Genomic DNA, 27,795 nt, shown 5'->3' with positions numbered 1-27,795 from the left:
ATGACTGCACCTGGTTATCTTGGAGATTAAAGGCAATATTGTCCCCAATTTTTTCCAACTGCCTATTTTGTGTCTTTGCAAGCACTTTGTACTCGCGTGGTTTTGCTTTTTTTTTTTTTTTTTTCCCTCCATTACTTCTCTCTCCTTTGTTTGCTTGACACTTTCATGCAGAGAAAGGGGAGAAACATAAACTAGGCAAATGTGATTTGATCACAGAGCTGGTGGGGGGCAGGCACAGGCAATCATGCTGCCTTGAACTCTCGGGTGTGCAATCAGCTGGAGCTCGGCTGCACGGAGTCCCTGGGAATTATGTAGCACAACGATGCTGATCCAGGGCCTGTTATTGAGCGATGCCTTTGCACAGACCCCAGAGCAGATGTAGTACGTAAATATCTCACCACCAAAATCTGGGGATGTGGGAAAATCTGGAGGTTGGTTTACTGAACAAAACCTGTAGGCTGGTTCAGCTGCAGAGCAGAAATTCCTGGCCCTGGCCCTTCAGTTTCTCTCCTAGAATATAAAACCCCTGTCAGAGGTATTTTCTGTGAGTTCCCAGCCTCTTCAGAGGTGCAGTAAATTAACCCGAACTCCCTTGATTTCCCTTAATCTTATGAAAAAGCAGGTTGCAAAGCAAAACTGTTGTCAGCAAATGCATTAGAGACCAAGGCGGCAAAGCTGACCCCCTTACACCAGCCCTCAATTAGGTCCCTGGGATTTTAACTGTTCCTTTATCTACTGAAAAGGAATGTTAAAAAGTTTAATTGGCATGTAATGAGATAACTATAACAAGTTAATTAGTTCTCAATTAAATTGCGTTTACCATACATTCTGAATGTGTTGTTAGCAATTAATGACACCTAATGAACTTGCAAGAGTGACTGAGTTTACAGTGATAAGGAAAATAATAGTAAAGCTCACACGTGGCTTCATAGCACCTTAGAAGCAACACACGGTTTCATAAGCCTGTGGTCAACCCACCATATCTCGTGCAACCACTAGAAGGGAAACAAGCAGTAAATTTATTCTGGCATGTAACAGAGTCTGGTAGGAAACAATTGTCTTTCATGACAGGCCTTGCTGGGAAAGAGAAGTCCCTGAGTGCTCCAGGAGAATTTCAAAGGAGAAGGGAAAGCAAAGTTGCACGATAAGGTCAATTGTTCAGTTTAGACTTATAAAAGCAGTGTTCAGATCGTGACAAACGGTTGAGCCTGGTGGGATCAGATAGAGATCCTGCGGTGGATGAGGGAAAAGGGTTAAATTATTTCCCAAGATTCCCTAAGCAGTGAGTTTATGGAGAACAATTTATCTTTGTGCTGTGAGTTAACCTCCTCTTAAGCTTTGCACCATTACAGTGCCACACTGAATAGGCATTAGAAGGGGAAAAAAAAAATCCTACAAACTAATTTACATTCTAATGAATTTTTAATTGAACCAAAATCTGTTGTTTCTGTTTAAAGATGCAGTGTTGACTTTGTGGTCTGTGCTGCTGAGAGCCAAGTGGGATCTTAATGTGATAAAAACAATGATAACGCTAAGCTTAATTAGGTCTGAAAGCGTGCCTGGTAAAGTGGCATGGAGTATGGGAATAAAAATGTCACCTCCTGCCTCTACCCCGAGCAGCCGGGCAGGCTGCAGCGAGACCAAAACCAGAGCCTTTACTGCTCCCTTGTGCAAAAATCAGCCGATGTGCCAGAGAAATATCTGGTCCCACGGGCAATAGGATCATCCGCAGTCAGTCCTGTAAGCTAAATTTCATCTTCTCCTGCTATTAGATCCAGCTGTAATGACAGACAGGACCTGCTGGGGTTTCTCTAATCACTTTTCTCTTTGTAATAGACCATACAGAAATGCCAAAGCCTGGGAACTGCAGTTTCCAAGGCCAGGACTTGGAGGCATCAGCTCTCATCCCCTTCTCCACTCACTGTCCATGCATCTGAGCCTCCCTAGGGCTGGGAGACCAGAGAAAAGCCCTTACTCAGGGATTTCTGACCAGCTGCACTTGGATTTAACCAAAAATGCTCCCTGGTACCTAGGTACTCTCATTTGCTCCCTTTCTGGCGTCCATGTAATTCTGTTCCACACATTTTAAGGCATTCTGTTGTGTTTTTAATGTCTTGTACTGAGTGACTCACCAAGCTGTCAGTGACACACGTACCTAAGGAGCTCACCGAAATAAGAGCAGAACAGCTATTTTGACACTGGTTTCTTGCAGGTCCTCCCTCATCCTTCCACTGGCTGCGTCTGCTCCTGGGAGGGTTGCTCTGTTAATAATATACTTGGATTTTCTTGCAATTAAACTGTGTTTTTACTATTTATTATGGTAATTTATATAGTATTATATAGTTATTAATTTATTAGGTTAAGATGGGTTTAGCTGCACAAGGAGCGTAAGCTGAATACACTCTTCACCTCCACAGAAAGCGTGACACTCTAACGAACCCAAATAAAACCACAGTGATCAAAAACAAGCTATGGCAGCAGGTTTCAAAACCTGTTAAAATCACCACGCAAGCTTCATCTTCAATATCCTGCTGCTACCTACCAGGCCCTGCGTTTTGCAGCAATTTGCTCCACTATTGCTCTGTTACGACACTTGAATTTATATTGTGCATGAGTCACTAGCCTTCAATGCTCAACTTTGTCCTTTACATTATACATCACATTATTTTTGACTTTTAAAAGTAATGGTGCCCCTGACCAATTTATTTCATACCTCCTCCCCAGTGTCAGCGGGCAGTAATTTGGTTCCCTGTTAACATGGGCTGGAAACACTTTCTTCCCTCAAGAGAGCAAGTTTGTCACTGCAAACACCCTTTGGTGCAGAGTAGATAAAGCACAGACCTTCCAGCTGAGCTCTAGCTGCTGTTTTCTGGAGCTGGAGCAGCTGAACAGAGCGAGCTGCAGCTCTCCCTGTGTTGCCTTGGCTCTGGGGTCATTCCTGCCTGTCTCTTCTGGCTTTGCAGCAGCAGGAGGTACAAGAAGAGACCTGACAGGTTGCAGGGTTGCAGTCCCAGAACTGGGAAGTTCAGATGTTAAAGAAACAGGGAAGATGCCACCAGGAGGTTTGGATGTCACTCAGGGCCATCAGGATGGCCAAAGGTGCATGTATGAAGAGAGGTGACTGAGCATGGGACTCGTCAGGCTTCTGCCTTGGCACAGGACATCGTGGTGGGGAGTTGGCAGCCTGCAGCAGGCCATCAGGACTGATTTGGGCAGGCAGGGTGCTGGGGTATGCCAGCTTTCCAAGAGCAGATCTTGAAGAGTTTAGTGTGCTTCCAGCACATGGTGGTCTCTCAACTCCTTGCTTGATTTGCCCATGGAGCAGGAATGACACCAGGGCAGATCTCAAGGCCCAGGTGCAAATCCACTCTAGCAGGGATGGGAAAAGCCCAGGAGTCAAACAAGCTGAAGAGAGAGGCCTCTTTGCATTTTTTTTTTTTTTTTTTTTTTTTTGCTACATATGTGCAAGAGCTTGTCGAGTCCATAGAAACAAAGTAGTTTAAAATCCAGGAAACAGCTGCTAAATGGCAGAGGTGTCTTCGCACTTGTATGAAGATCATGACTGCACTGTGTGAACTCAGGCTTCTGGAGATAGGCTCCAAACGTGGGTAAATGTCACCTCATTTTGCTTTGTTGAAAGTCCCTTTTGGAAAGAACGATGCAAAACCTGCCCTTCCTCACCTGCCTTTCTCCTCTCTACTCCCTTGCTGCTGCTGCTGGGAGTTAAGCGTCAAGTCAATTGTGTGATTTTCCATTTTACTCTGACAGCTGGGGAGATTTGTGACCAGCTGGAGGTCCTGTGGCACCCAGTGATGGACCAGGCCAAGGCAGCACCGTCTCCCTCTCTAATGAGCCCAGCAGTGGGGCTAGCGGGTCCCAATGCCTGCTGCAGCAGAGGAGTCCCTCTGTGATAAAGGTCACCTCCAAGTTAGCTTAAGACATTTTCTCAAAGGTTTTTGTAGATGTATAGGCTTGTGGCTCTGAATTTAGCTTGATCTGGGTGATACAGGCTGTCAGAAAGCTTTCATTCTCCTGCTTTCAGAGGTATAGCAGCACTCAGTAAATCTGCTCAGATGTCAGACAAAATAAATGCCAAAGAGGCGAACCACTGCTATTTACTGATGAGGTCTCTCCTGCCACCCAGCTGTGCTGGCACCTTCTACACCAGCCCTCGCTGCAGAGCCAAGGCAGAGGCTCTGGGTGTGCAGTGCAGGTGAGTTTTTCAGAGAAAATTCGGAGGCTGGTGACCCCTCAGACACACCTGGAAGGACATCAACCCCAGGCATCCTCCTGCAAGGGGGAGAGGGGAGGATGGAGAGCTGGGCGAGCTTTCCCTGAGCTTTCACAGGAAAGTGAGCACAGGCAGCATTTCCAACCCAGAAAAAGCTGGATCTCCATTCTCAAGCTCTGCCGGTCACAATTCAATCACACAATGCCTATTAGAAAGTTGCTTTTGCAATGGGCTTAAAAAAAAAAAAGTTGGCTAATTGGCTTTTGGCCTATTTAGGTGCATGAGACACAGTACTACAGAAAAGGCACTTTTGAAGGGAAGGGTCTCTGGGAGATTATTTCTTTCGACAGCTCTATGTAAAATCTCTACTTCTTCACCAGAGTTGAATCAAACCTACTGATGTCACATTGCAAGCTTTGCCCCTGCTTTTTCACCCGCTTCTGCCTCTGTTCCTCTCAGTCTGATAACGACTTCAAGCAACGAGAGCTTGGGCCTCCTCATAATGGGCCCACTCGTATTGCCAGGATTAATTTTGGATACCAGGATGAAAAATATTGTCAAGGTCCCATTTGACAAAGCATCTTTAGTTCTGAGAGAGGGATGATTTTTGTGATTCTATTCAGGGAAAATGAGGACAATGAAGGGGATTTAGTGCACAAGGGACCGCATAGCATCTGTTCCACAGGCCACCAAACACCTTTCCATCTCTCCTTAGCTGATGTGATACCTATAGAAGAAATAAACACAAAACACCCTGTGCTGCAGGAATGTCCTAAGTCAGCATCTCTGGGAGAGAAAGGTCCATGAAAGGTGGGCTCACACAAAGGTGGCTGCAGTGGTTTTAAGATGTTGCCTCCTCCTCAAAGGGGCCAGCAGATGGCAACGTGGGCCTGAAGCTCAGTTGCACCCAAGCAGGCTCTGGCCACCCTTCAAAGCCACAGGCTGCCAGGCACAAACCTGTGCAGAAGAGGCTGAGATGAGAGCAGCTTTGGCAAACAGGTATCAAACAGCCGGAGGCTGCGATTCCTTGAGCAACTGCAGGAGGAATTCATCTGCCAGCGCTCTGTAACCAGGACGTCCCATGAGTACGAGGCTGCGTGCCCATTTCCAACAAGGCTTAGGTCAATCGAGATCATTTTGTTCCCCAGCCATAGAAAAGCAGTCTAAGTGGATTGACATAATTGACTCAAGAAGAGTTCAAAAACTCTTTGGAGATTAGGGCTATGGTCTCCTTTGAAAATAGATAGTCCCTTGCACAGAGCCCTGACTTTGGTTAGGCCAACCGCAAATTAATAAGCGTAATAAATTATATAATGGATGGAAGAACTTAAGCAAAACACTCCTGCCCAAGAAGGCAGAAGTGATTTTTCAATAAAGCACTTTTCAGGTTTTCACCAGGCTTCAGCTGCTTTTTGAATAATGAAGTAGATAACAAATGAAATACATATGCTTAAACCACGATCCTAATTGAAACACATTATGGTCGAACAGGGCATGTTCTACACAGGCAGAGATCAGTGTGATAAAGCAAGGAACAAGATGGAATAGCGCTTCAGAAGTGTTTAAAAGCTCTTTCCATTTGGCAGGAGTGGCTCACATTTGCAAAACATTTATTCAAGTCTTAGTTGAAAATAAATCCTTGAATGTAGCTATGCTATTGAGAGGTTGCAAAGTGGCAGTGGCCTCTTTAATCATTGTCCCATTCAAGCCCTAATCAGCGCAGCATATGCAGGAATGAGTGGTAGGAGCGAGAATTCACCTCCTCAGCAGGGTGAGGCTGCATGTGTCTCTTCTTTCTAATTAGAAGCTCTATTCAGATGTTAATCAGCAACACCATGATTAAGGAGGATTAAAGAGAACACTTGGACTTCACTTCACTGATGTGGCTAAAGAGGTTTTTCCTTTCTTGTAGCAAAAAAATGGAAGTCAGTTTGATTTCTGAGTCTTGTTTGGCTTCACCTCAGCAGCGAGGATGTCACCTGCTCCTCGATGCTGCAGTGATGGAGGGCAGAAGTTTCACATCCAAGGCTTTCTGCCTTTTGTGAGCCTTCCGAGCCACTGGCCCTCGGTTTGCACTGCTGTCTGCTGAAGTGGGGATGAACAACTCAGCCCCTGCAGCCAAGAGGAGCTTGGGAAATACTGAAGACAAAAAATGGATTGAGAAAATAATAAATGAATCTGAGCTGCATGTGAGAAGTCAATGAAAGAATATTCCTACAGCTGATAGGATTGCCTAGCCTGGCAACTGGAAGGGACAAAACTGCTGGTGATGATGCTGGGATAACTTCAGGACAGAGAGTAAAGATGGACTACAGACCCTATGGGCACTTTGACATCTATAACTTCTCTGCTCTCCCTTATCCAAAGGGAAGGGCTGCTACTTCACTGGAGATGGCCTCCAACACCCTCTGCAAGGCACCTACACCACGTGCCATGTCCTGCTCAGCAGTGCCACGTCATCCCCTGTGCCTTCCTGTGCCCCACAATTAGAGGAAACAAAAAGCACTCTTGTGTTTCTTCTGAGAGATGAGCTCAGCTGGCATAAAATGAAACCATTTGTCTAATGGTCTAATATTTGGAAAAAATCCCTTCAAAGAGACTGTACTGGAGTTGGCTAGCCCTCCAAATACATGAAATGATTTAATTGAAGGTGACAATTTAAATGGGATTTTTAATGGATAGTGACCTCATTGAAATCCGTATTTTACCATTACAAAAAAGTTAACAGCAGGTAAGTCCATTGTACATTTTCGGTTGTTGTTTAAAAAAAAAAAAAGTTCTCCCAAATGGATGTAAATATAACCAAAATCCCAATATGCAAATATTCCTCTGTGAACTCCGGTGCCAGGGTGTATTCCCTTCATTTGCATCTTTTAAAAAAGAAAATAAAATCAAAGCAATCAGTTCGTTTCTGGTGGAGAATTTGGATGCTGCCTCCTGCATCAATGCATAATCCTCAGCTCAGTGCTCATTAAGCCGTGATGATTCACGACTGGCTCCTCCAGCTGAGACACAGGACGGGTTCAGCCCTGAGTTGCCCTCACTATCTGGAGGCATTTAGCTCTGGGGGGTGGCAGCACACAGATTGCTGTGGGTTTTTGGAGGCTGGCTCTGCTCTGCAAAGTTAAGTGTTGACTTCAGCTGAGTTTCTGACTGTACAAAACTAGCACAGGCAAGCAGGGATTCGGTCCTGCACCATATATTATATATGATTGCTTGGGGCAAAAAAGTACCAGTGTCTTTAATTCTTCTTGGTACTATGCAGGGGGAAAATAGTGGTGGCAATAATAGGCTGTGTGCTTGTGGAGTATTTCCAGTCTGGATTTATTTTAGAAAGGTTAGCACAGAGTTGTCAGGGACTTCTGAAAATTAGGGGTTTTCAAAGCATACAATTCCCATGTTGAGATGCTGCTGGCAGTCAATATCCAGGCTGAGTCTTCAAACATCAGCTGGGCCTTCAGCATACCTTTGTGTCATCCTAATAGACATTCACATCTCAGCCACCACCACTCAAAACAGCACCTTTCTGAACTGGAGTCCTGTTCTGTCTAACGGAGAGAGACCGTAATCTTGGGAGGTAGAGCTCTGCTGGGTTTGATGTATCCAGCAAGGATAACAATGATAGCGGAGCTCTGATGGAATAGATGGTTGTATGAGCTATACAAGTTCATGGGCTGCTAACCCATGGCAAAATCCACATCACCCCGCTGTCACTGCTGCTGCTACCTGCACAAGGTAAATTGAGTGTGGCTGGATCTGCTGCTGGTGTGACACTTAGACACCCATGTAGCTGCACGGGAAAATCAGGGGTGGACATCCTGTGACCAAGCATGTCAGAGGGAGGTGACTGGAAATCATTCATTCACCATTCTCATAGCAGAAAAATAAGGGATCGTTAAATATGAGCAAAAGAACTTATCTTTGCTTAATTCTGCAACTTAAAGATTTAATTTAAACTGCAGAACACACTGCCACAGGATGACGTGTAAGACAACAATATCCATGGTCAGAAAAAAAAATCAAATGTTGTTAAAAAGAAAGATGTAAATATTGGCTAAAAATGCCTACGCTATACTGCCTAAAGCTGGAAGGACACACCAGAGCAAACACCTCCATACGCTTTCTTTGTTCCTATACCAAAAGCTTTTGTTGCTGATCACTGTTGGAGACAGAAATCGGAGCACAGTGGGGTTTGGTTAGGCTGAGTACAACCATTCTTACATCCTTATGAAAGCGTTTTGCTCACGGGTTTCCTTTTCTAGGAAACTTCAGGATCTCTGGACAGTATTTTGACAAATTTTGGAAACTAACCAGATACACCAGTGTTTTAACTTTAACGAGGACCGTCCTGTTGGCTGATGGCCATTAATTGCGAGAGTCCCTCCATAGCCTAGCGAATTACCACGACTCCTAAAAGCCATCTCCTACCACCCAAGCAGTTCTGAGGACAGACAAGTCCCCTGTTAGCAAAGCCATCTGCTGTCAATGTGGCAGGATAGCTCTATGCATTTCTCCTTGTACTCTGGGTCTCGGTTTCTCTGTCCTCAGGGCACGCTAGCAGACTGAGAGGAGCCTGTCTCAGCCCCTCAGCTGCCCAGGTCTCCAACATTTTACTGCTGTCACTGTGGCCATGCCCACTCAGCGTAATTCAGCGCTCTGCAGAGCTGCATCAGCCAGCTCGGAGTCAGGCAGCATCTGCACTGTTGGCACCCGAGCTGCACTCACACAGAACTGCTTTCAAGTCAACGCATATTATTTCTCACCCACAGGGCTACTTTGGCATCTCTTGCACCTTTGCACCACAGAGACACACCTTTCCTTAATTTTAAGCACACAGTAATGAAGTCCCCTTGGTTGTTGCCAAAACCATAAAGACTAAAGGCTGCAAAGAACAGCCACTGCACCAGCACTGTCCTCAAAGACTGGGAAAGATGAATTCCCTGCCATCCATGTCTTCCACCTAACCAAAATGGGGTTTTGCATCAGATCCCTTCTGCATGCCTGAGCACTGGACAAGTTTCTCCAGCCATGAAAGTCCCTTGAAGTATTTAAGATGAAAAAAATCAAATCAGAGAGCTACAAACCACTGAGGTTTTGATCAGAGACCATTACACTTCCCACATACTTAGAAATACATTCATATCCTATTACTTACTTGCTTCCTTCTGCTAACAGTATCTCCAGAAGAGTCCTTCCAACCTCACCTACTTCTCAGCCTGCAAAGAAATAGAGATCGTGATTGATGATCGCAGGCAGATGTGATGAAAGCATCCCAATCAGAGGCACAACACTGTTGCCTGAGTAATGGCTTTCCCACCCCCACAGGAGGCAGCACGCACGCGGTGCTGAGCTTGTTGTTCTGGTGGGCAGGATCCTGCTCCATCAGATGTACACAAACAGCCGCAAGTGCACTTTGCAACGCACGAAGAAAGCAAATAGATAAAGCTCAAAATACCTCCCTGCCCTTGTCTGTACTCCTGTTAACATCCTGGCATGAGTGTTAGTCTGTTGCAGTCATTTGTTTTAAGATTGTATTTGGCTTGACAGGGAGTCTAGACAGAAGTGTGCTCCGCTCATCTGACAAGTTCCCATTGCTCTTCCTTGCGTTGGGGGAATCTTGGAGGAGCCGGTGCCTTGGAGGCAGAGCTCAGCCCTGCAGGGCTGGGGCTTTAGTGCAGAGCACCCCTGGCTGAATGTAACGGGTCTCTGGAATCAGGGGAGGAAGGTGCTCTTCTTCATCTGGAGCAGGGCAGAGACATTTTAGGGTCCCTGACCACAAAACTAATTTCCAGATCGAGAGCACAAGGAGCAGTGGATAAGCTGCCAAGGCCAGAGTGATTAACTGATAGATAGATGGATAGATAGACAGACAGATAGATAGATAGATAGCTTTTCAGGGCAGCAGGATCAGAGGCTAGGACACTGCTTTATACACATCTCCATGTTTCATGCATATCTCCATCTGTGTAAAAGAGGTCCCACCTCAGCCTGAGTCTGCACCCTACTGGGACCCAACCTGCATCCCTTCACTGCTTGCAAAAGTCAGCAGGAACTGGGAGCAGCTGTGTTTTAGTGATGTATCCTCCAAGTTGCTGTAATTCTTCCCCCCAGGCTGTTCTATGTCATTCAAAGGCACCCCTCATAGTGCATCCTCTTTGTCACATGCAGGTAACCTCTGTCCTAAAGCGGTCACCGTGTGCCTGCTTTCTTGTAATGCCAACCACTGCCACAGTCCTGATAGCTTCTGACCAGCCAACACAGACCCTTTTGGGGGTCACCAGGGATCCCGAACCCACGTTCTCCATGCTTCTCCACTAAAGCTGTGGGTATTTCCCAGATGACACGTTTCTGTTGGGCTTCTCCCAGGGAGCTGGGAAGGCAGAGAGGGAGTGAAAGCAATGAGGGATGTTGCTATTTTGGGACAGAGAGCTGTGGGAGCCCTGGAAGCAAAGACAAACTCTCCATTGTCTTGTAATATCCAAAAATTTGCTTCCTAGGGCCAATATTACAAGTTCAGACCCCTGGATGCTGCACGAGGTGGGGTGCCCCAGCCTGGTCCAGGCAGCCTGGCCCCTCTCGCTGCAGCCCGCTCATCCCTCTGCCGGGCAGGGAGATCAAGATTTTTGGCTGCAGCTCTGAATGCTCCTCTGCCGATGAAATATTTATTATGACATGTTGCCTAGCAATGACCAGATTGCCCTGAACATGCAGGAGATAAAACATACTACGGGATGCGGGAACCAGGGAGAGACAGTGGAAGACAAAAATCAAAGGAAAAATAACTCCAGACAGTCACTGATTTTGCCGGGTTTGGAACAATTTGCTAGCAAGAGATGAAAAATAAATTTTGTTCAGTAAAGTGTTGGATTGGTCAGACTAATTTCACCAGCTAGGTAGCAGGCTTACAGGGATAAAAGCAGACAGTCAGGAAGCACTTAGCAGTTATGTAGCAAAATGGGTTATTTTTGTCACTGCTTGGCGGTGTGTGTCCGGACAGCACGGTGCTGTGCTGGTGTCTTCCTGCTCGTTGTCAATGTGCCAGAGCTAATTAAAGCGAGCTGGGCCTATCCACGGAGTGGGATTTACTGAAACAAACTAATCAGGAAGGCAAAAATAGCCGTGGATTTCTGCTGTTCGGAGGGAATTTGTCGGCTCGGGAAGAGGATGGCGGGGAGAGCCGACATCAGATGTCTGTTTCGCCATCTGATGCTTCTCATTCATCCCGCTGTATACTCAGAGTGCTTTCAGGGTTGTTTTTGTTTTGTTTTTCACCTCCCAGATTTAATCCCATTTCCAACAAGCTGAATAGCCAACAGGTGAGAGAGGTAGCATTTCTGAAAAACAACCGCTTTAGAAAAGCTGTCGGCGCATTTGCCTTTTGATGGAACTCAGCACAAAAGGGAGGGAAAAAGGGAAAGAGAGAAGTCCTTTTTCTGTGAAAAGAGATCATCCCACGACTTCATTCACCGTGTTTGTTTGCTGGAGCCTTTGCAGAGGCCAGCTGTTAATAGATGGGCTGCATGAGCCTTCTCATTCAATTTATCACCAGGCTTGCACAAAACGATTCTGCTGCTTTCGCGGGGGCATAGTCAATCTAACTATCTCACATGTCGGGAAAAGCCCTGATTGCTTTAGCATCCATTGCCTGACAGCTTTTATTCCTAGAATAGCCCTGCGGGGAAGGGATTAATGCTCCATTTTACAGATTCACGGAGTAGTGCTTAAAACCAGGAGGAACTTTGGATCGTCAAGCTGAATGCAGCTCAGGACGTCTCATCGGCTACCCCTGGATGCCACCCAGTTCTTTGTAAGTGCCTGATGTCCTCATGGTGTCCCCATGGCAAAACCGTGTCGTGGTCCTGCCACCAGGATGTGGAAAACCCCTGGACCTGCATCCCATTTTCAGGGATCCTAAAGAATAAAACCAGAGCTCCCCAGTCAGAGATGCAACACTGAATGCCCCTTGCCCACCATGATGAGGAGCTCCTCAGAGGTCTTATTTCAAAAGTTCTCCCAGTTCTAAAGGATTCAGTCAACCCAGGATTGTTTAAAATAGCCACTTTTTTTTTTTTTTCTCCCTTCTTTCTTTTATTTTTATTTTTTTTTGCAAACCAGTGAAGAAGGTATAATTTCAAAGTAATCCCCAAGGGCTGTTGTGGAGTCCGAGACATGGTTAGTTAAAACCCTGTCCTAGGAAAATGTTGGTAATCAGGAGAGAGAGCACGGAAAGGGATTGAAAAATATTCCGGTCTGGAGGGTGTGATTTATGGTGACAGGTGAAGTAGAGCTTCCTATGTTGGCTAAGTGATGGCTAAATGGGAAGGTGCTAATGGCAAATCTATTTGAAAAAAAGGTACGAAATATCAAGGACAAAGATGGAGTGCCTCAGGTGGGTGCATGGCAGCGTGCTGGGCCCGCTGGCAGAACGACCTGTGCAGCAGTGAGGTTATGGGGAGCTGAGGAACGGTCTCCATACGGATCAGAGGAGCTAGAGTTAAGAATTTAAGTGAGAATTTAACAGGTAGGCTGGGAAGAAGACAAAAAAGACAACCAAAACAGACAAAAAAACAGGTGTATGGAAGGGAGTTTCCTGGCCAGCCCAGGAGCAGGGCTGTGGGGTAGCACCAGAGTCCCCTTTCCCTCCCCAGGTTTCACCGTGCCCATGGGCTCTGGTCCCAGCAAGCTCCTTCAAGCATTTCGTCCCCAGCCTGAATTTCTGCACCGCTCTCGCTTTTTCAGCTTCGTCATTTTGACAGGCCAATTCTCTGACATTTTCCCCTCTGCTGGCTCTGCAAGCAGAGCCGACATGCATTACTTGAGCTCCCAGCACTGTCCTTCCCCGGGCACCAGCCGTGGCTGCACCAACGCCTGCCAACCTTGCAGCTTTTTCCCCCAGTTTTTTATTTCACAGCAGATGTTTGGCTGGGCCCCTTGGGGCTGTTCATTCAGCTTATTGCACGGTGGAGAGAAATCCCTGTTTCTCCAGGGTGGGTGATGGCTGCGGAGCCGTAGGAAGCTATCGGGGTGTTCGTGCCATCCTCCTGCAGGTGTTTCGGGGACAAGGTTACCTCGTCCCCTCCTGACTCTCACCCAGAGTCAGCATGGGGGAACTAATTGCCTGCCTTTAATAGATAAACCAAGGGCTGTTTAACCTTTGATGACTGAGTGGATCCGGGAAATGAATCGACCAGTCTTTAAGGCAAGGAATTATATGGGCAAAAGAGGCAGAGTGGGATGGCAGATCTATTCAGCTGCTAGAACTGAGGCAAAAGAGACCAGGACGTGCCCCTCTCTCCCACACCCAAATAAAAGGCTGCCCATCAGAATAGGAGGGCAGGGATGGGGTGATGAGATACAGCACACCTGTGTCAGGAGCCAGACCCATCAATTACCATGGCAAGGACTGTTGCTGGGGAGATGCCCCTCGGCACAGAATCCGATGATGCTGCGTTGAGACCATGCCCTGCAGATTTCAGAGGCCCTTGTGTCCCACCCGATGCTATTGCTGTTAGTAGCAGCTGGAAGAGGGAGGTGCAGGGAGAGGAGGAAGCACCAGCTCCCCTGGGCTCAGTGCCTAGCGTTTCCAGCGATTTGCTGGATGCCCTTGGAAAAGCCAATTACGGTTTTGCTGCCTTGGATTTCTCAGTTGTACAATCCAGAGCTGTTCACAAGCGTAATTAACCCATAATCTGACCACAGTTTCAGGCTTGCGGTTTGTAAGAGGATGGCGTGATTATTTCAGAAATCATGTATTGAAAGTATTAATAGATTTTTAAGACCTGGAGCAATGACTGTGCTAATTTATTTATACAGCATTTGTTAACCAGATCGCAGAACCTCTTCCGGCAGTATCTACACTGCAGGCACGCCTGTAAGTCCCCTCTGTGCTATAGCAAGCCCTCCAAAAAGATGTTAAGTTTTGATTTAAAGATCCCAGGTGACAGAGACTTCATCACATCTGTAGGTCAGCTGTTGGAAGGCTGATTTCCCTGCATTGCTGAAGTATGCCGTATTGCTAGGCTGAGCGTATCCAGGATCCGTTCCCACTGCGAGAAGATTAAAGAGCTGTAAATGTGAGCAATCTCTAACCCAAGTAGGAAGCTGCAGACTGTGACCGAGTGAGCTCTTTGCATGCTTGTGGATAAACTGAATAGATTAGGGTTTAAGCCTCTAGGAATAAAGCAGATTTCTGAGATCTTAAATAATTCCTGGAACTCTCTGAAGCCTTTCTGATTTTTCCAAACTGTCTTTGAGATTTAGGTGTCAAAACTGAAGAAAGTATCAAATGCAATCTCAATGATAATAAATTTAGATGTAGCAGCTCTACACTACTACAATTTCCTTCCTTACTCATTCGTGGCTCATATTTGTACTTGTAGCTACAGATGTGTGCCGGCAGTCTGTTTGGTTGTCTACCACGACGCCCTATTCCTGTTCCAACAGTTTCTCAGCACTCTCAGAATACCTGTTTACAACGTGATCAATGTTTAGACATAAGGGCAGGATGAGTAGCTGATATTTTGATCTAGAATAACCTAACGAGAGCCCAGCAGTCAGTCTGTGCCTGAGAGGTGGAGTCAAATTCACAGCTGGAGTTTTTCAGCCCAGACAAGCACAGCCTGGACGGGGAGCAGCATTAACCTGCAAGGTGGGCTGTGCTGCCCAAGCACGTCAAACCTGGCATAAGCTGATGAAATGCACTTTTCTAGGAAAAAGGTCTGTGGGAAGGGAGGGGGGCTTGACAGGCAGGAAAAGGGGTTTTCTCTAAACAGAAGGAAAGTTGCGGCAAGAAGCAAAAAAGCCAGGACCTGCTTTACTAAAAAATGGAGGAAAAAGACATAAGGGAGCAGTAAGGAAGCCTGCAGAGAAACCTGGAGGTGGAAACTCTTTGTTTACCTGAATTAAAAGCAAGGTTGGTTAATCCCAATTAATTAATTGAAGTTAAGAACCTAATTTTCTTGCCACGTGGAGATATTCTGCTAAGTGGAATGAAAAGCGAGATGATTGGTGAACAAAGACAGTGTGCAGAAGAAAAGTGAGATAACATGCACTGAACACGAGGTGTCAGAGGGACGTATCGGAGGTTATCCCAAAGATGCAAGAGTGTTCACTGTAGAGAGGAATAATGAGAAAACCCAAGAAAGTAGAGATGGGAATTCTCCCAAGTGAGTGATGACCAAAAAACACAAGAGCTGCTGGAACTGTGAAACCAGTGGAAAGGAAGGTGAAGAGAACAGGGACAAAATCAGGTGTGCCAACAGCAAGTGGCAGGGGAACCTGCGGGCAGAGAGGGCAAATGGTTTGCAAACGTGAAAGCAAAGAGAAAGTTCCCCCAAATCTAGTACTGAAGAACTGTGATTAATTGCCTCATGAAAAGCTTTGGTCTTTGGGGAAGTCCCTGAGAAGCTTCACATGGAGCTTCCAGCTGCTGTGGTCTGGTAGATAAATGTCATCTTCTTGGAGGCTTCGTGCTGCTGTGTGGAGCTGGACCCCAGGACCAGGCAGCGGTGTGATTTACCATGCCAACATTAATGCTATCAAGCGATGGGCCTCTGGTTATTGGGGTGTATGGTGGAGCGTATTTTACTGATAATGAATGTAGCATTTGCCTTGAGATGTCCATCAACAAGGCACCTGCCCTAATTGCTATTGATTTATTCATTCATTATCATTCTCTATGATTAGAAAACCCACATCATCATGGCCTCTGCAGCAATGGCAGCAGGGCTCTTGCAAAATCCATCCTGCACAGCAAAACTCTTGATCTGAGACGGAGACAGACCTCTGCGTCTCAGAGTGACTTCACATCTCTGCTGGGAGGTGAAGGGGCCACTGTGCATCACTTCTCATTGCCACAGACAAGGGCCTGATGTTTGCTTTTGCTTATCCTGTTGTCTGCTGCTGAATGGGGAAAGAATGCCTCTCGCTCCTTGCTTTCTACATCAATTCAGCGATGGGGAACAAAGCTTCCCCTAAGTGAAAGTGCAAGCTTAGCTATATGATTGGCTACGAGGTGTGTTTGCAGCCTACAGAGACGCTCGGGAGCACAGTGATTGGCTTTGCTTAATAGCGGTGACAAAAGCTCCTCATCCTGCCCAACAGCATTAAAACCTCCCAGCACAAAGGGCCGGGCGCTGGTGGGGCTGGCGGCTTCTCCCCGCGATGCCCAGCTTCTGTTGCGCTGTGTTTACAAGGCAAGCAGGTTTTATGCTGCTTTGGGCTCAGTAGGATCCTGCCAGTACAACAAAACCTCCTCTCCTTTTTCTGGGAGGAGGTGAAACGCTTGAGAGGAAAGATTAACTCTGACATGACTCTGAAGCTGCTCCCGGGGGCAGGATGACCTGCCTGGAGAGCCAGGGCTCTGGCAGGGGTCAAGAGCTGGCTCCAAAGCTCATGGCTTTTTGTTTGGTTTTGTTTAAAAAACAGGGGCAGGAGCAGCAGGCAGCCCCCCGGGAAGGGCAGGCAGCCCCCAGAGCACAGCTCCTCTCCCATCACGTTATTCACCACGGTTCAGCCCCAGCTCTACAGAACATCTCCCCGAGTCTTTCTTCCTGCACAAAAGCACCCAATTAGATTTCAGAATGGAAATTTATCAATTACATAACTTTTCTACAGAGAAAATTGCTGCCTACATGTCATATCTTTTCAGGAGGAGATGTCCATTAGAGCTAATTGTGCTGGTGGCTTTGGTAATGGAGACACCGGTTGGGCTGGAGCTGGACAGGCAGACTTAATCCTATTTGCACTTATGCTACTGAACAGATAGCGGATGTCAATTACTCTAGTTACTAATTTTCTGGACTGTGTTGTAACCCATTATCCAGAGGTGAAAAGTTTTGTACCCCATTATCATGTCCCTCACATCAGCTAATGACGCCAAAAATAAACTACGTGTTTGAAGATGTTGAAATTAATAGTAATTTCTCTGTGCTTTGTGATATCCCTGGTTTTCGTACATGTTCTCCAAAGCCTCAGTATTTTAACTGCAGAAAATCTTAAGCTGGGAAAGCTATTTATTGATTATACGTGGCATCCGGGGAGTGCTTTTTTGGCATTAGTCCATCTCTTGTCCACTTGGATTTTCAGGAGAGACTGAGTGGCTCTGACAGGAGTAGAAGAGGGCAAGCACATTGAAAAAATGTAATTGGAGTAAATGAACTTTCCAAGACTCAAAGTGGACTGTAAGGAGAACTCTGAAGTCTGGAGGAGCTTCCCATTCCCCCAAAACAACTTAGTCCAAGAAAAAGACTGTAGTCATGCTGCTAGGGGTGGGTGCCCAAGCAGGACACAGGGCTTGTTGGAGTCCTTCCCTAAAGAACCCTTCCACCCATTATGTTTCCATTTCTCCATGGAAAGATATATTTTCCACAGACAAATCTAATCTAATCTCGTAATTTGTGTTTTGGGACAGAAAAAATGTTGGTTTACTATCAAATAATAAAAAAAATCCCAAATTCCCAACTTTCCATTTTCTCATCCATCTCCCATTTGTCTGTGCTCATCCATCTTAAAGTATAATAGGGATTTTGTGGTGCCTTTTTTTTTTTTTTTTTTTTCTTTTTTGAATCTGAATAGATGCACTGAGCCTTCAGAATAATTTTTATGACAGGCAGACAGGTGAAAGGGAGAAATCACAGACATTTGAATAAATGTCATATAAAACACAAGAACCAATCTGAAAGTTCACAGGATGCTGAAACAGATGGTTTTCTGAGAGGTAATCTATTTTCTGAATTTGGTATTGCAGCAGGCACATAAACACATCCTAAGGAGAAGACTCCCTGTCTTTTGATAAAAGGCACCTACCCTCCATGCAGCCTGTACCTGAACAAGGAAGAAAAGAGAGAAAACTGGGGAAAAAAAATAATCAGGTTGCATTTTGCAAGTCTTTGTTGGAAAAGGGATGCGGAGAGGGTGAATACTCCTAATTATTATCTGAGAAGCATTCACAGACACTAGCTTTGGGGAAGCCTGTGGCAGGTTAAGGGAGCACATCAGCGAGTGCACACAAATGAAGAGGTACCTGCTCAAAGCAAAACAATGCATAAAACATCCTGCTTATGCAAATGTATGATGATGACATTGCCAGGCACTGATTAGGAAATAAATCTGATTTGCTTATGGCTCCCTTTTATCAACAACGTACTGTTCTTTAAGGCAACCACGGCTCATTCCTCGTATTTGGCTGGCCCCTGGGGTTAGGTCTCGAGCTTGGAGACTGGCAGGGGAGGAAAGCTCCTGCTCCGTGGGTGCCCTGCAGACACCTCCAGACACAGCTGATGAGCAGGTGGGTGGTTTTAGTGCTTGCCACAGGTGAGAACAGCTCCTTAAGCATCCCATAAGCTGCCTTGCTCCTGCTCCTTAGGATGCCGTGGTATACATTAATTCTTCTCCAGCCTTGCCACATGAAGGAGAACCTGCTCATGCAGCAGAAGGAAACGAACTGAAATAACTTGCAGAGTAGGCTGGTTGGAAGTTCCCTTCTGGCTGTGTTTACATAGGATTAAACCTTCCACTCCACGCTGCAGGGGCAGAGACATTAGGAAATGGCAGGAACCTCCACCTGTATCAGCTGATGTGGTCCCTGATACCAAAAAGCATCACAGCCCTCCTTTGATAGCGTTCATTGCTGGGAAGATTTTCCTGATAAACAGTGGCCATTAGCACATCCCGCAAGTGCCTATTCTAAGCCCATCTCATCTTGGCATTCATGACCTGTGGAGACTGGTTGCTAGCTGCTAGCTCTACAAATTGGCAACAGACCACATTAGCAGATGGCCTTAAGTACACGCGTGCCAGGCCTCATTATGTGTCTTTTTTTTCCTTCTTTTTTTTTTTTTTTAGAGCCATGTGTGGACTCTGTCCAAGTATGTGGCAACACCTCCCATGCCTGGGATGCTGCTGATACACCTTTGTTGTTCAAGAAAAGGGCTGCCTCCATTTGCAATGCTTTCTGAAGTCCTCACCCTCAGAAGGCACAGAGCATCTGCCTGCTTTGAGGAAACAGCTGTGCGTTCATTTCGGATAGCTTGGAGTAGGCTGCTGGCAGCCTATGCAAAATGAAGCTACCAGCATCCAGCCATTTCTCAGCAGACTCCCCATCTCCGTAGATTTTCCCCAACCTCAAACACTTCCTCAGCTGATATTTCCATGACAGCCACAGCACAGGCAAAACAGGGCATGGAAGGAGGGGTATTTTCTGGCAAAAGGCACCTGGCCGCAGACAAAGCCTGCAGAGAGGATGAACGGAGCCCGGTGTATTTGCTGCTCGGGATGCCTCGCTCCTGCTGCCACGCCAGGCTGCAGGGGCATGCAGGGAAGCTCTTCCAGGTTGCAGCCAAAGGACATTGGCACCACAGCACCTACAGCTCTGCTGGATGCTGGTTTTGAGACTCTCAGCTTGGTTTTTGCCCACCAGGTCTGTGTTATTCACCTGACGCCTTGCCCCTTCATCTTCTCAAAGATTTCCATGACTCCGCCGCCTCCCCACTTGTGCCAATCTCAATTTTTTTTTCCCTAAGAGAAATATATGTCATGTACTGATCTGCCAGTCACTCCTTCATGGATACTGAATCTATTAAAAAGAAAAACCTGATTTTAAATGACATGTCATACTAAACTGTCTCATTACCTCTGAAGCGAGATGAAACGCATTCTCTCCCCATATGATTTTTTTACCCTGTGTCTCCATATTACTCCTCATTCACGGGAAGGGTGTTTAGCCCAGAAGATTATAGACTGGTCATAACCAAAGAAAGGGAGAGAAAGATTTACTCCAATCATGTCGGAGGGACCTCAGCGAGTATTAACTGATGAAGTATACACAGATCACAGCACCCCCTCAGTGCCCGCCTGTGAATTTATCCCGCTTGATAAATGGGAGCAGTTTATGGAACAGGCAGAAATTGATACGGAAGAGGTTTCTATCTGGAATGCGCTGTATAAATTACGGGATGCTTATCTGTGAGTAATTCTCTTGCATATGCTAACTGCCCAGACACTTACAGCCTATGGCAAAGACATTAGATAACCTCCAATTCACAATTGCCGGGGGCAATCTTCATGCTAAATAAATAGTTCATCTTTTTTGGACTCAAATGATATATCCGTTTGCAAGCACCACAAATACTGCTCTAGAAATGGATACTTAAGGCACATATATATATATTTTTAAGCTGTCCTTTTTTTCTCCCGTGCCTGCAATTTGTGGCTGCACTTTATGTAATTTAGCAGCCTGCTACTCCTGCCTCGTCTATTTTATCTATCAGGTTTCTAATGTGCTATCTAGGTGCCTGTCAGGTAGATGGACAGTTAAAGGCATGATATTTTTTGTCTTGCTCTTTCTTGCTACGCCTGTCCCATTGAGGGCACACGATACCCTTGTTCATGTATTTGCCTGTTAGGCAACTTTGCCCATGGTTCTTTGCTGCCACAGACCTATGTGCTGATCTGAAAAGGAAATATTTTTTTTTTCTACTGAGCTCTGCAGGCTTGAGATCAGAATTCAGCTGAGCAAAAAGTGAGGCCAGGATGCAGGCATGATGAAAAAATCAAGCACTCAGTATATAAAGAAAAGAGCATTTCCCGGTGCTCAGACAGGTGAATGACAAATATCTTCCTCTTTTGACATAACTCCCCACCCCCCAGCTTAATGCAGACATTGCATAGTGTTTGTTTGGCATAAGCCGGGTTTATAGCTCTATTTTCTAGAAATAAAATCACTGTCTGCCTGAAAGCCAAAAGCATTTTTTTCCCCTTTCCAAAGGAATTGCATTGGCACTCACAGCCCATCTCAGAGGCTGGTGCCAACCGAGTGCAAATGAACCAGGAGGAAATTCAACGCACGGAGAGAAACCTCAGGCTCCAGGCAACTTGCAGCAGCAGATCAAGACCAGCTGGTCTGACACCACTACTTCTCCAGCCATCAAGCCCCAAGCCAGGGATGCCCGTCCCGTCATCACCTAGCTCCTGAGACACTGCCCAACAGCATGCTTTGCTCTAACTTCTGCTGCCTAACAAGAGGTGCTGATAACTTTCAAGGGAAATTGCACTTATCAGTGGAGCTGGGCTCTGTTTGCTCACAGGATTTGTATTTCTCAGCCCTGGAAGAGGTGCTGATCCCACGTCTCATTCTTGGCATTGCCAGCATCCTGGCAGAAAGCTGCACATGACTCTGCCCGCAGGGAAATACTCCATTAATCAAGTGCTGACAGACCTCCTCGCTACTTTTTCCCCATGGTGGTCACACATGCCATTTTTTCTCTGAAAAGCTGTTCTCTGCATTTCGGCACGGCACAGATGCATCATCACAGAAGCCTCAGGGGCAGCAGAGGGGCTGGATCTCAGCCTGTATCTTTTGGGAAAGGAGCAGTGCACCCCACCAGGATCTCATATGGATGCAGGCAGAGAGCTCATCTTCCATGGAAAATGGGGATGGAGTCACCACTGCACACCTGCGATTTCAGTTGGACAACCCATTTTCTGTGTGCTTTCAACAGTGATTTCACAACTTTCTTTAGATGCATGGGTTCAACCAGTGTCATACTCAAAAAGAAACTGGGAGCAAGTTTCCTTCTCTGTCTCAGCAGAGCCACGCATGCTTCTGTCTCAAAGGAAAGAGCATCTAGATGCTATTTCTGCCTCCTCACGGCTTGTTGCAACAAGGGCTCCCCCACTACCTTTCCCAGAGGGCAGAAGAGTTGCCTTCAATTCTAAATTTAGCTTTAATGAGCGCAAAATGAATGAGGTAGCAGGGGAACTTAATCTGGTTAACAGAGCAGCAGCAGAAAGAGCAAGATGTTTGCGTGCGGTGATGGATCCTGATTTCCCATGCTGAATCCACAGGAGCATCAAAAGGACTCAAGCCTGCTGAATCCTGAGTGGTTTTGTGGATACGTGGTTGGGTACGAAGCAGGCAGGGAGTCCTCACTGCCAGCGATGACAGCAGAGCACTATTTGGCCTTGGGCAAACACACATGCCTGCTGACTTTGGTGCTCGGATGTTGTTTATGAAGGGAGAAACAGCACAGGCTGGCATACGCAGAGATCTGCACAAAATCATCCGCTTGCGTGGCTTGCAGGTACACCTCGCTCCTGACACGTACCCCCTGGCTGTTCCTGCTATCATCCAGGCTCTCGGTCTGACAGCACCTGATCTCCTTCCTCCTCCAGTCCTGGAGCTCTGCTCATTCATCTCTTTGAAGAAAAATGATGTGTTGCATTTAGTCAAATCCAGGATCCCCAAAACAACAGCACCAACACACCTCGGCCTTGGTCTAGACCTGATTCTCTGACCCTGTGGAGCTGACCTGCACAATCCTTCTTGCTCTTAGAAGCCCGAAAACGTGCATCACAGCACACCTCTGCAAACTATTTCAATGAATAGCATGCCCTATCTGACTTTTGCAGCTAGGGTTTCAGATTCACATAAGACATCCAAGGATATATTCAATAAACCTTACAAACCCAAATTCCTTGGTCCATTGCTGTGAAGTAGCTCCGTGGGCAAAAGAAAAAAAATGAAAATGAATGAACACCGTTGTAACCAAAGCAGGGTAATACTGCCCAAAACCACAAAGAAGAACATGTGCAGAGAGATAAATTATTCAGACACCACTGCAGGGCTTTTTAAGCCAGGACTCCAGAATTAGCACCTTGCTCATGTCAAAAAAAGGCAGAGGATGGTTCATGACTGTAAATGATCAAGGCCTTTCCTTAGTTTCACATTTCATATAAGACCAGTTTCCAGAAATAACAAATTCCCCTCGTTCTGTGCCAACACCAGCACTTTCTGCAGGGTCCTGGGGCTTTCTTAGAGGTCTCTGGATCAGCCACAAAGAGGATGCACAGGCTGAATTTTGGAAGGGGCCGCGCACCCGCAGCTTCCACCAAAGCCATCCGAGGAGGCCGCAATGCTCTGAATCCTTTCCTAATTAGATCAACAGTCTCGTCACCTCCTGGGATGGCTTGGTATATCCTCTGGCTTTTAAAGGATTTTGTATTAAAAACAGATCTCTGATAAACCAGAGCCTCCCTGCATACAGAAAGAAAAGCACGATAAACTCCTTTCTTTTCCTCGCAGTTTTGAGCGATGATAGCTAGAGAAATAACACTTGCTTGTAAATAACCCATGACCCTTTTCATCCAAGGGGATCTTCCTAGCAAATTAATCCATTTTTTAAGACATGGAGGGCATTAAAAACACGCTCAGCCAGTTTTCTCATTTGGATTTCCAACTTCTTCAATTCTGTGACCACTCATTCACTGAAGAAGAAATAAATAAAAATCTCTCTTAATTTCTCCTAAGATTCTATGAGCTTTTTTTTTAGGGAATGAAGCAGAAATAATTATTTTTAGTAGACATTTATATTTCAGGGGACGAATGAAAACAGTAAGCACCATCAGCTTTTGGTGGCAATGACAAGGGAGCAAATCAGTGTGTGAGCAAATTGCTCGCATGAGCTCCAGGGCCAACTCTCCCCCAGACACCATATTTCAGCAGTCTCTACATTCATACAGAAGGCTGGATTCATGTTTTAATGTGGTATGCACGTAGCCAATAAGCTGGTAGGACAAGTAAATAGTACCTGGGACAGTAGACATTATCATTCCCATTTGACAAAGGCAAATGGAAGTCCATAAAGGACTGGGAAGTGAATCCTGTTTTTTAGCACATGGTGCTCGAGTCACAAGGCTTACATCTTCTCAACAATCTCTAAACCTCAGAAATTCAGCTGGAAAACTTCAGCTTTGCCCTCACCACCTCCAGCAAAATGAAAGGGATGTGGAGATGCTCAGAGAAACCAGGCAGCCCAGAGGGCACGGAGGAGCCAGCCCCTCACATGCCCAGACCCTCCTGGTGAAGCCCATGCAAGCCAAAATGAGCAAACAACAGTGCAGTGTCTGCAAAGATTTATGTGAATGATGCTTGAATGTTTTCCTTAGTGATACTTCCAACTATTGCCATGAGTGTTCACATGAATGATATTTTTGATAGTAAAAACAATTGTGCAAAGGGAAATTCTCAGAAATATGCGTTTGAATGAAGCCTCACCACAAAAAGGACATACGCAGCCGTGCAGAGATCTCCCTGCTGTGTACAAAAGTTTCATCCCCCAGGAAGGGAGCAGAAGTAAGACGATCTAAGTAATACATTTTGCAAAACGGAAAACAGCCGCAAAAGGATGGCAAACAGCCAGGCGCAGTCGAAACGAACTCGAGGACTGAGATGCATCACGGGCTGTGTTTGATTAAGGAACATTGTCATAAAAAAACAAGCCTGTTCGTTCATGAATAATACAGGACCAAGAGACAGGTCTGGATTTGTCATATAAATTATTTATCATAACTACGAAATAGCCACCTGTCCAGGCTTGTGGCAGTGTTTGAACCTCGGCCATTTAAATCAAAAAGCAAAAGATAATGCTGCTTACGCTAAACTTTTATTTTTTGTTTAAATTGTGATCATCCTCAAGGTGTGCTTTTTGCCCTGTTCCATTGCTGAAGAGAAATGGGTGATGATTATTATTTCTTCTATAGGCTAAAGGGACCCAGGGATATTCCAGACACCCGAACCTACAGGTAGGATCACCAAACCACCACGATGCAGCGGCACTGCACACATCAAACCAGGACTGCCTGCTCCAGAGGTGGATTTTAGGCTTCCTGAGGTTATAGCACTCAGTACAGGGAAATGATGAGCTCAGGGCAGGGATGTCTCAATTTGCAAAGGCCTGTCCTACACGGTGCAGGGAGCAGCTCCACAGGACCAGCCTGACAAAGCTGCTCCAACCCCACACCGAGGAGACATCTCCTAGAAGCACACCGCCTCTGTGTCTAGCCAATTAGTTAGAGATGGAATAAAATCAGTTCTGGAGGAGGTCTAACAGGTATTTGTGAGCCCTCTGGATAGGCCCTTATGTGCCTCCCCCAGGCTGTTCCCAGCACCTGACCTCAGGCAGCTCCTCCAGGGCGAGCTGCAAGTGAGCCAAGCTGCTCAGGATTTCAGCGTGGCTTTAAAAGCCAATGCTCTTTCCAAAATATCTCAGCAGATCTATAATAAACAATAGCTACTTTCGAAAGCCACTCGGCATTCTTCTTCAAATAACCCCTCTTCCTCTCGAAGCGTCTTGTTTCCCTCGGGGTTGTCATAGAGAGAAAGGTATCGATGAGCTCGTCTTGTGTCAGGGAGCAGAGACAAGAAAGAAGCATTGAAGTGAAGCCATTTACTCTCTTCTTGAAAGCTTGCAGTTTTGACCTGTTTCTCCAGCGTGTAGCTACAGCATCTCTGTTCCTTCGTGTCAATTTGGACACTGGGAAGAGCGCCCTGCAGCAGAGGCAGTGCAGACATGGTTAACGCTGCAATGCCTCGGACCGGAGAAGCATCCGTCATGTTCAATGCAGCCTGTGAAAGCAGACACCCCGTAGCAGGGAAGTCAATAGGTTGTTTGGTGATACTGAGCTTCTAGAAGGCAAAGCCTCGCTTTCACCTCTGTAAAGAAAAGGAAGGTCTTGGCTAGCAGTGCATTAAATCTTAAGAATGTCCCATCAAAACGCAGACTGCTATAAAGGTTGTTACCTTGTAAGAGAAACGTCTTACTGAAATCAGCAAGGTCTTTGCTCTCTCCCTTATAAGAGAAAGGTAAAGAATGAAAGCAGCCAGCAGTTCTGAGGCTGTTTTCACCAGAAATAACCCAAAGCTTTTTTTTTTTTTTTTTCTTCCCCCTTCCTGGTGCATTCCAGCTTTGCTTGCACTTAACTTGAAAACTGAAAAAGAAGAGATAAAAGGTGAACGATGCCAGGCCAGGCCATCAGTGACTTTTAACCATCAAAAAGCTTCTTTAGCAGCAGCAGCAGCCCAAGTCAGCATTTATAACGTGGATCAAGAGCTGCCTACAAGCTCCAGTTCTTCTGGTACAAATATTTTGGAGACTTTCCTCTGGACTTTTTCCTGCCCTTGCTGGAACACGCGGCTGTGTTCCCGACCCACACAACACCTTTATCCTATTTAGGCACCTCTAACAGCTACCCCATTCACATTGGAACAGTTTTCATTGTAGCAATACATTAACTAAACATATTAATTAACTGATGTACTCTTATCTTCTCAAGTTTCCACCACCATATGGCCTGCTGTACTCTAATCATACTTGAAATTTCTGTTTTCTTCTTCCCTAGCTACCAAACGTTATTGTGTGCCCATTTGCAGCTTTGCTTAAGGATGCATCTGCAAAAACAAATAAGCATGCATTTTGCAGGCATCTCCACCCTTCTCTGAATGCAACCATCAAAAGGCTGACTTATTTCTAAAGCCTCACCCAAGCGATGAGAACATTCAAATACAGCTATGGCAACGCATGGCCAGGTAGCTAATTCTGGTGATGACAACCACGGAGCAGGGAAAGGAGGGAGAAAAATGAAGAACCAGCTCAAATAACATTTGCTGAAAAGACAAACCTAAATGTTGTTAACCTGATTCTTCTCAGCCATCACATTTCTGGCTCAATGAGATTCAGAGCCTGAAAGGTAACAACAAATCCTTTCTGCTAACAAGCCCATAAACTACTGGCACTCAGAAAAAACTTGGCACACCAGGCTTTGTGGTCTGCAGCGAAAACAGATCAGATGTGATGCCCTGCAAGCCTCAAAAAAATCCCCTCGAGCCTCACTCAGCTACAAAGTGCCTTGGTGTGATGATCAAGCTTTGGTTTGCAGCCCAGCACCCTGCTCTGCACCGCTGTGCGCGTTTGTGGATTCGACAGCACGTGCACAAAGTCAGAGAGATCACAGACCTTTTTGTTCACATGTCACTTCCACAAAGGCTGGGTTGTGTTCTGACTTGTGGCTTCATCAAGAAATCGAGGTGTCTTTCAAGCTGCTCTGCTCCTTTCCAAAGGCGTTTAGAAGCTGTGTGGGTGTTAGTACTGGATGAGCATCGATTTCAGTGGGGAATTAGTACATGCTCAGAATGGAGAAAATACACTGTATAGACCCAAAGTTTGCAGGAAAAGGTACCCAGGATTTCATGGAAACACATTTCTTCTATTTAATCGAAGTGGAAGGATGACATGAGAGAGAATTTCAATCCCAGAGGCCACCCCTACAAGTGAAAGGCTGGATGAGGCTCCACTTCATTTTCCTGTTCAGCCAGTGGCTGAATTTGCCGAATTTGCCCAATTTCTGCACCGCAGTCATTTGCTGGATGGAGGCAGCCCCAGGCCCCTGCTCATTTTGCACAGGCCATCCTGCAGCCTTCAGGGGCACCCTCAGCCCTCACTGCCACTTTGAGTCCATTTGAGATAAAGATAATAAATCTGTGCCCCCTTTCCCACCTCTCAGTAGAAGTTTCCCCAACGTGCTGGATAATGAGCCCATTTTTATTCTTTCTGGCCATCTCCTAAAGGTGAAAATGGGACCTCCGCTGAGCACCATCGCCAAAGGCTCAAGGCTTTTAATAAAAAGCCTGAAATTCCTTCTCTTTAAGGCCAGAAGGTGACTAATGGGCTATGTAGCCTGCGAGGTGGAGGAGCGGCTCTGCTGAAGAGCCCTGTGGCAGCCAGCAAGCC

At 46.1% G+C, this 27,795-nt stretch overlaps 1 long non-coding RNA gene across 2 annotated transcripts in view; it reads right to left on the bottom strand.

Moving 5' to 3' along the window:
- LOC106014405 (uncharacterized) overlaps positions 1-27,795 on the bottom strand; it is a 36,809-nt gene that overhangs the window by 7,026 nt on the left and 1,988 nt on the right. The window contains exon 2 of one of the 2 annotated variants that reach the window (XR_002398409.4): positions 9,387-9,447. This is a non-coding gene — a long non-coding RNA (uncharacterized lncRNA). Of the gene's footprint in view, positions 1-9,386; positions 9,448-23,717; positions 25,722-27,795 lie in introns of those variants that run through there. The other variant, XR_011812138.1, reaches the window with a different exon arrangement.

This window comes from Anas platyrhynchos, chromosome 11 (assembly GCF_047663525.1).
Source record: "Anas platyrhynchos isolate ZD024472 breed Pekin duck chromosome 11, IASCAAS_PekinDuck_T2T, whole genome shotgun sequence".
NCBI lineage: Eukaryota > Metazoa > Chordata > Aves > Anseriformes > Anatidae > Anas > Anas platyrhynchos.
The sequence above is the reverse complement of the archived record's forward strand: the minus strand, read 5'-3'. Positions and strand labels throughout refer to the sequence as shown.